This window comes from Tasmannia lanceolata, unplaced genomic scaffold, assembly GCF_043159265.1.
Source record: "Tasmannia lanceolata isolate RefF3 unplaced genomic scaffold, GAP_Taslan_0.1 ptg000012l, whole genome shotgun sequence".
Taxonomy (NCBI): domain Eukaryota; kingdom Viridiplantae; phylum Streptophyta; class Magnoliopsida; order Canellales; family Winteraceae; genus Tasmannia; species Tasmannia lanceolata.
The window spans coordinates 7,970,970-7,980,976 of record NW_027518689.1 but is presented as its reverse complement, the minus strand read 5'-3'; positions in this window follow the sequence as shown (position 1 = coordinate 7,980,976).

The following is a 10,007-nucleotide window of genomic DNA, read 5'->3' as shown; positions in this document are numbered from 1 at the left end:
ACCGTCCCACTTCGTAGGAGCCTTTAGAGCCCCTTTAGGAACACTTACGTCCCGTTGAGTTCTAGGTCTTAAGGTGTCCTAGGGTTAGGAGTCCAGTTAGCCTCATCACGACCGGTTGCTATTAATAGCAACTATGCCATAGAATAGGATTCACTAGTTAACCTCTTTTTCCCTATAGGACATGCCTAGTTAACCTAGGATGTAAGGCTCACCTGCATTATTCTAGGGAGCATCTTACACATAGATAAGATCATATAGTTGTAGACACTCCCATTTTTCTACACTTTAAAAAGTAAAAGATTCGGTAGTTTGTCAAGTTTCGAGTCCATATTCCACCTAGGATTAGGCATCTGTGCATTTTAGGGTAGATTTCGCCTCGTTGAAGGGATTCTGAAGTTGATTCGCAATCCTAAAGGTCTCTAAGGTGTTCCAATGGTATCTGGAAGATGAAAGTTCAAGTTTCCAAATAAGTGAAAAAACATGCTATTTTTAGAATTTTCAGGGTTCCCCTCATTTTTGCCAATTTTTACACTCAGGGGTTTTTTGTTCATTCCCTATGTGTCCCGTTTGACCCCCGAGTTATATTTGAGAAATCTTATGTGATTTTATGAATTTTGTAAAAGCTGTTATTTTTAGAAACTCTCTGGGTTTTTTTCCCCCAATTTGGGTATATTGGGGGTTGTGTTGGTAATTTCTAGTGTGCCTAAGACTATCTCTAAAGTATGACTGAATAATCCTCAAAAATCTCAAGTGTTTTAGGAAACCTGCTATTTTTAGAAACTCATTGGGCTTCCACATTTTCATCATCTTATGGATATTTTAATCATTTCTCATATATCCAAAACCATCTTGAGGGTACGGCTGATGCATTAGGAGTAATTTTGTAAGATTTAGGAAACCTGCTAAATTTAGATCTCTCAAGGTTTTCTCTTAGTCTTGCACTTCGAGGGTATTTTAGACATTTCCAACATGTCATATTTGGTCCCTAAGTTGTGTCTAAGAAATCTTGAGTCCGTTCATAAATTTTCGGAAATCTGCTATTTTTGAAATTTCTCAGCATTTCCCTAGTCTCGCCAAATTCTTGCACCTCGGGGTAATTTGGTCTTTTCTTGTGTAATTCTTTTGATCCTCGAAAGATGTCTGAGAGATTATGAATGATTTCCTGAATTTTAGAAAATCTGCTAAATTTAGAATTTCTCAGGGCTTTCACTTAATTTGGAAATTTCGAGTGTTGAAGGCATTTTGGGTATTTCCAGGAGATACCAAATGATCCTATTTGATATTGCTCACCAAAAGGACCTAACTTTAAAAGTTCCTATTTTTGAAGTTTGACCACAAAGACTTTTCATTTTTTTATTTTTCCCTTTAGGGGTGAACAAATTTGAGGGTATTCTGGTCACATTTGGATGTGCAATGGTCAAATAAGGGCATTTTGGTTCGAAAAGTTATTTTTCCAAAAAAAGATGGTTTGATCACGTGTTAGGGGTGCACTATAAATATCATATGGGTTGGGTTCAGAAATAAAAATTTTGAATTTAAAGGATTTTATTGAATTTTCATTGAAAAACCCAAAATAAATGTCATAGGGCCTACTGGGCTAAAGCCCACAAGGTGGGTCCCATGTGGACCCACCCATGTAGGTCAGCCACATAAGTGGGCGCCCCACATGAGGAGGCCACATGCAAAAACGTCCAACATGGGATGAGGTGGTTAGTGACATCATATTTGTTTTAGAAAAATAATAAAGAAATGAAGAGTTATAATTAGAAAGGGCTTGTATGGTCAAGTTATTAAAACTGCCATAACGTTTTATCTTTTTGTCCAAAAAAATTACCTTTATACTTGTTTCGAACGTCTCGAAAATATCTACAACTTTCTAATTTATGACTTTTCCTGAATCAGCCTCTAAATAAGTTAAACATGAGCACAAATGTCGGGCAGCCCTTTTTGGATGAAAATCATTAATAAAAGCTAGTTTCCTATGTGAGAAGGCTTATATATTGATCTTGAAGGATCTCTATTGTGTAATTTAGCATTGCTTGGCTTGCAAGAAATCAATATTAGAGGTAAATATAATTTAGAAGGTAAGAGAAAAGCAAGCCATAGGTGAGAATTAGAAACTAACTAAAGGTAGGAGTTCTCACATTGGAAACTTCCAAATCCAATCTAACCCTAACTTTTTCTATAAAAACAAAGCAAGCACAACCTTTGGCCTGGCTCTAGAAAATTCATCCCTCTCTCTCTTCCTCCTTGGAATTCATTCCTCTCTTCAAGTGTGTTCATCTCTTTCTCAAGTGTTCTTCACAAAAGGGGTTTTTGAACTTCTTCTTCTCTAAGGCATCATATAATCAAGGATTATTAGAGTGTTTTTTTTGATCTTTTTTAGCGTATAAAAGGGTTAGACAGAGTGTATATCTCGGATCACCAATCCTAGAGAAGAGTATCGCGATCAACGGTAAGGATCTCTCTTCTTTGCGAATTAGAACAAGCATGCTAGGGTTTTATTTTTAAAATATCAAATTAATGATTTTTCTATTAAAATTCTAGTATGTTATAGTATAGATTAAAGGCTTTCAAAATCTAAAATTTCAACAAGAAATTAGTTTTTCTCCATATAAATATTAATTTTCTTTCTTTATTCTAAAATATGAGTTTAAATTCAATTTTCAAGGAAAGTGTTTGAAAACATAATCTTTTTCAAAAAATGAATTTTTTTAGTTTAATAAAAATTTCAAAACTACTGGAAAGTGAAATCTTGGACCACGGTTTGACCGCCTCGATTTCCGTTTTATTTTTCTAAAGATAACTCGGCAAAGGGTTATTTCTTGAAGAATAAAATGAAAAATGAGTCAAATCAAGTCCAAATTTCATGAAAATATGGTTGCAAACCGATTTTAGGATTTCCAGTTGACCATAAAAGTTTTGAAATTTTTTGATGGTTTTTAATCCAATTTTAATTTATTTTAATTTTGGGTTATTTTTAATAAATATCAAACAATTTTAAAAATTGATTAAACTTTCCAGAACTCATGTTCAATTATAAATTGAAGTTTTTATGGAATAAAATTTTTAAAAAAAATTTTCTTTACTGTTTTCTAATCGATTCTTCGGTTTATATGCCGTAATTCTTTTTCGTATTAAATTAGTAAAGTTTCAAAAATTTTCTTTACAAACCAGTAACTTAGGTTACTAGAATGTTAGAGAAAAATTTTCAATTAATTTTGCAAAGTTTTAATATGGTTTTGTAATTTATTTTAATAAACGGGTTTCAATTCCTAGGAAACAAATTCCCCTTTTCTATTTAAAAATCAATTTTATGAAGGAGATTTAATTTTTAAGTTTTACAATTTTGATAGAAAATTTTATAATCTATTATATATCTACTGAAATATTTATTTGATTTTAGGATACCATAAATTTACTTTTTAAGTAATTCTTTGGTTTCATCCAATTTTTGTGTGAATTTCAATTGGCATCAACTCATAATAAAAATCCATCAAAGTCATACAGTAGTCTAATCTCATGATTATCTTTATACTGTAAGAGTTTGAGTCGGTTTAAAATTGATATGCTATAGGTTGCTGTGTTAATCTATAATCTGATTTGAATTTTGAAAAATCGGAAACAGATATAAAACCTTAATGATAATTCATGAAACATTTCCAGTAAGATATAATCATCTATATCTTTATTCTGTGAAATTTGAGATTAATTTGAAATTGATATGCTATAAGTTACTGTGTTAATCTATGAACTAAATTGAATTTTGAGAAATCGGAAATTGATATCAAATCTTAAGGAAAATTCTTGATATTTTTTCAGTAAGCTATAATCATCTATATCTCTATTATGTGAAAGTTTGGATTAATTTGAAATTGATATGCTATAAGTTACTGTGTTAACCTATGAACTCATTTGAATTTTAAAAAATCGGAGATTGATATCAAATCTTAATGAAAATTCATGAAAATTCATGAAAATTTTCTTGTAAGCCACAATCATCCATATCTTGTTACTGAAAACGTGTCAACTGATTTGGAGTTTGATTGCTTAGGGTTTTTGTGTAATCATAGCAATCTGGTCTTAATGTTAATAAATCATAATTTAATAGCAAATTGATACAAAAATCAGTAAAAACCTCAAACAAATCTGAACTTTACATCATGAATTTAATCATTAACTTGTTTGAAACAGAAACCTTAGGGTTCATAGATCTCCCATGTAAATTCGCTATACCGCGATAGTCTAACTACCGAGATCGCAACCACAATCGTATACTAATTGCGATTAATCCTGCATAATTGGAGTGCGTAAATTATAGTATAATATTGGCTCCGAGATCCACTGTCCACGAAAATCCTGAAAAACATGCCAGGCAATAAGATATTATAACTTACATGCTAAATATGCAAGGGTTGAGAGCACGATTCCCATCCATGGTTGCGATTCGAGGCCGAAATTGGCAAACTATAAAACCTTTGGTATCCCTTAGATATTTAGGAATCGAAAATCCTTGAAAATAAAAAATCAGTCAATCTCGAATGAGGAAGAAGATGCCGACGAAACTCCTCTAGAGTTGAAGCCTATGCTCAAACAAGAGGAGCGCCGAGCCCAGCCTCTAAAAGAGGAAATTGAAATGATGAACATTGGCACTGAAACTTTGATTCAGTAAATGCATATTAGAAATACATTGCCCTCTGAAGAGTGTGAAGAATTGGTAAACCCATTTTGAGGATAAAGAGATGTGAAGAATTATTGGCAAACCATAGAACCTTTGGTATCCCTTAGATATTTAGGAATCGAAAATCCTTGAAAATAAAAAAACAGTCAATCTAAAACTCACCAATATCAACAAATTGAATTAATTTAATCAAAGTCTTAGGAGCCGTTGGATATGGATAGCAACAGTGCCATAGATCTAGTTACACTAGTCACCCAATTTTTTCCTAGGACAAACTTAGCTACGTAGGATGTAGGTTAAACTTGCACTTAGATAGGACCATATAACATCTTAGATGAAATCCTAGGATAATAAAATCTTCAACTTGAATTAAATAACTTCTCTTAAACTGTTAAAACAGTCAATCCAGTCTAGATCGGTGTCCTAGATGAGTTAGGCATAAGTAGTTTAGTTCAGGTGCACCGAACTACGATCGACTCTGATTCCAGTGAGGCTGGGATACATAAGCAACTTGGATACTTGAGTGGCATACCAAGCTCGAGTCGGCTCCACACATAAGTGGTGGGGTTTTGTATATTAATCCTTAAATTTAAATTAATTAAATCTTTCTATGAAATTAGAATTTTAGGAGAACTTTCACTTAGATTGAATCCAAACAAATTAAGAAAATCAAGATGCACATTTAGGAATTACATTGAAATTAGATTTTATGATGCATGTCACGTAGTTCGCACATTAAAATAGAGTCAAATGAGCCATTTAAAAAAAATTCAAAAGAGCTAACTTTTGAAATTGAAGACCGATTATCGGGCAGGAATGGTGCATGTGGTGGTAAGTCCCAATACCATCCATTCTCGTAACCAGGTAACAAGTCTAGATTTCTGGTCAATTATGGGTCCTAGATCCCTCATCTACGTGGTGACTCTGTCATTCTCTTTCGCGTGAAATTCGGATTGCATTAATGATCCTAAGTTCACGGAAAAGATGAATTAAATCAATAATAATAAACGGCACACGCCAACCGTGTGGGTACGAGAGACCAAGAAAGCGGAAGGCGGCTCACGGGCCATTCCCCTCTCGTGGGATCGGGTCCCACAATAGCATCTTAGATGGAGTCCTAGGATAATAAAATGTAATCAATTTGAATTAAACAATCTCTCCAAAACTGTTGAAACAGTCTGTCCAGTTTAGATCGGTGTCTTAGATGAGTTAGGCATATAGCTTAGTTTAGGCCATCGAACTAGGTCAACTTTGATCTCAGTGAAGCTTGGGTACATAGGCAACTTGGATGGCATTCGAAGCTCAAGTCGACCCTGCACACACTCTAGTAGGGTTTTAGGGTTATTTTGTTTATTTCTTGGTCATTTGCAAACCCTAAATTAACTAACATAAATTGATTAAATCACTTAGGATTTTCTCCAAATTAGATTTTATGAGAACTTTCACATAGATCGAATCAAACCAAATTGAGAGAATTAAAAGATGCATCTAGGAACCACATTGAAATTAGATCATTTAGGGTGCATGTCAAGTAGATCACATCAAGAGAGTTTAAATGAGCATTTTGAAAGAAATTTAAGTGAGTTAATCTTTGGAATTGAAGATCGGATTACCGTGAGAGAATGATGCATATGGTGGTAATCCATCATACATTTCATTCACGTAATCAGGTAATGGATCTAGACTTCTGGGATCGCATATCATTGCAGTGTCACTTATGGGTCCTAGGTCCCTTACCTAGGTGGCGACTCTGGTCATTCTCTTTTGCGTGAAATTCGAATTACTTTAGTGATCCCAAGTTCACGGAAAAGATGATTTATATCAAAAATAAAAAGCACACACCATTCGCGTGAGTACGAGAGACCAAGAGAGGCGGGTCGCACCCCTCTCGCGGGATTGGGTCCCACAGACAGACGACTCTGCTGGGGATCACCTAACTTCATTAAAATTTTAAAAGATAACTCGCTTGAATTTGATTTAATTGGCTCATAAAAACTCTATCTTATACCTTTCTGTCGTTCTTTGATAGATTTGTTTGTATGCTATGATTTATTTTCTTATCACATCACACTACAAACTAAATCTAACAAAACCTGAAGGCATCATAGGTTGCGAAAACTTATTGCACACATTATCGTCACTGCATCCAAAACCTTGCATCTCACATACACACACGCTCTATTTAGGAACTCGGACTGTTATCTAGCATGGTTGACTGGAAAGTCATGACCCGATGCCTCTGTGTTAGAGAAGCATTCCACCCTTAGCCTAGTACTTTTATGGTGCGTAAACGGATCCGTTGGTTCACGTACTGCTACTATGGACACCGGTAGAGTATATCGAACACGGATCCACGCTAAGGGAACTCTTGGCCTTACCCCACACTTGCATATAATACGAACACGCGTGCATCACGTGTGTGAGCCTAGATTATGATATCCTACCCATTTGTGTCTAGATTAGGCCGTAGTCCATCTTCCAATGGCTACAATCGGATTTAGGTACACAAACAAAGTCATGAGTCGAGATCCTCTCTTCACTCCACTAGATTAGGATTATGATGTGATGCCTTCAGGTAGCACCAGATAAAAAGTAAGAAGATTAAAAATATTTTCCTTTGAGATTAGGATATAAATCTCATCTTTCCCGAGATCTCATAGGCTAGTTTCTTCTTAATCTATCCTTAAAATCAATCTTGCGCGATCACGTCAATTCATTCGTTCATAAATTATAATCTCTCTCATAATGGTCTAGTCATACTCATATCCTTCCTCATTTCTTCTTGATCTCATAATTTTTAAATCCAATAAATTCTCTCATTCAATTCCATAATTCTCAGATTCTATAAATTCTTTCTCTCATTTAGTCCTGTCATTCCCTATCATTGTATTCCACCGTTCTTAGTCTTAGGCAATCTCAATTTGTCTAATCTCTATCATTAGCCTAAGCTAGGAAAATCCATTTCTTAGGGTATCTAGTCTTTCTCTTAGATGGTTACCTTCATCGTCCTCAATTTGGTTTTCATTTTGTTAGTCTTTGTTTAGGTCTCATTCTACGCATCACTTGGTACTCATTTTCCTATGATTAAAGGTTATGCGTCTTGTAGCTTAGAGTTTTGTGGGGCCCGATCCCGCGAGAGGGGTGCGACCCGCCTCTCCCTCTTGGTCTCTCGTACCTCTGCGAATGGCATGTGCCTTTTTATTATTAATATAAATCATCTTTTTTCGTGAACTTGGGATCACAAAAGAAATCCGAATTTCACACAAAAGAGAATGATCAGAGTCACCACCTAGGTAAGGGACCTATGACTCATAAGTGACACTGCAATGATCTGCGATCCGAGAAGTCTAGATCGTTACCTGATTACGAGAATGGTATGGTGGATTGCCACCATATGCACCATTCTTGCCCAATAATCCGGTCTTTAATGCCAAAGATTAACTCATTTAAATTTCTTTTAAAGGCTCATTTAAACTCTATTGATGTGCGGACTAAGGGACATGCATCTTAGATAATCTAATTTCAATGTGATTCCTAGATGCGTCTTTTGATTCTCTTAAATTGCTTTGATTCGATCTATGTGAAAGTTCTCCTAAAATCTAATTTCATGAAAAATCCTAAGTGATTTAATCAATTTAATTTAGAGTTTGAAAAATTAAAAAGAAATAAACAAAATAAAAACCTAAAAATCCTACTAAAGTGTGTAGGGCCGACTCGTGCTTGGTATGTCATCTAACCATCCAAGTTGCCTATGTACCCAAGACTCACTGGGATCAGAGTCGACGTAGTTTGGTGGCCTAAACTAAGCTACATGCCTAAGTCGTCTAAGACACCGATCTAGACTGGAAGAACTGTTTCAACAGTTTAAGAGAGATTATTTAGTTCAAGTTGAATAGATTTTATTATCCTAGGACTTCATCTAAGAAGTTATATGGTCCTATCTAAGTGCAAGACAATCCCTTAGACTAATGCATGTGGGCTCTACATCATGGTTAACTAGGTTTGTCCTATAAGGGAAGGGGATTGACTAGTGAAACTAATCTAATGGTCAATGGCTAATAATAGCTACCGGCCGTGATGAAGCTGGACTCTTAACTCTAGGACTCTGACAAGGTGGGACCGCAATCCAACGGTTCCAATCAACTTGAATTTGGGTTTGCCCAACCCAAATTCATTAAATTAATAATTTCAGTTCTTTTAAGGTTTCCTAACATCTAAAACCTATGGCTCTAAGGTTCCACCATTCTCATTCTTGGGTTTCAATCATGACAAAGAATTATGATTTAAACGCTAAGCCATCCAAGGGTTGTTCGTAATGAATAATCAATCATGAACTCAAACCTAACATTAAAACTAACCTAAGATAGTAATTTTACAAAGGAAGTATGTGAAATTTAGGGTTTCTATTTAAGTGGCATAAGTATTGAATATATGATGGAAATTTAAAGTATTTTAAAAAATTTCATGAGGTTTTGAATTGATTTCAATTTTAAGTGAATTTATTAAAATCAGACTAGATTCATGATTTTACAAAGAAACTTATAGCAAACTAAGTTCTCTATTTCCAAAACTTTGGGATATGATGTGTTCTATAACATTATAACTTTCGTGAATTTGTCATGATTTTAGATTGTAAATTGAATGTTTAGTAATTTTTCCAAAATTGGACTAGAATCATGACATTACAAAGCAACTTATATAAAATCAATTCCAACTCAAACTAAAATTTGATATTGACATGATGATTATGGATAAAGAATACTATAAAAATTTCATCCTATAATATTATGATTTACTATGTATTCTAGATTTAAAAAATAATTGCTATTTTGGAAGAAGAAATAAAAAAGCATGCATAATAGAATCCTAAAATCATGATAAAATTAAGGTATACTGAATATGAATCATAATATTTTCTATCAAAAGTTTAGAACTCGAAAGTTAATATTTCTACAGAAACTCAATTTTTAAGGAAAGAGGCCAATTGTTTTCTTGAAATCCAAACCCGTTTTATCATAAAAAAAATTCAAAAACCATATGAAAACTTTATAAAAATTCATGAAAATTTTCATGATATACCAGTAACATATTTTACTGGTTTGCAAAGAAAAATTCAGAAGTTTAGTAATTTTAATACGAAAAATAATTACAGCACATAAAACGAAGCTTTGATTAAAAAATAATAAAGAAAACTGATTTTTCTAAATTTTATTTTATGGAAAAATCAATTTATATCTAAACTTAAGATCTGAAAAGTTTCATGGGTTTTCAAAGTCATTTGATGTTTATTAAAAATAAGCCAATTTCAGAATAATTTAAGTTTGAG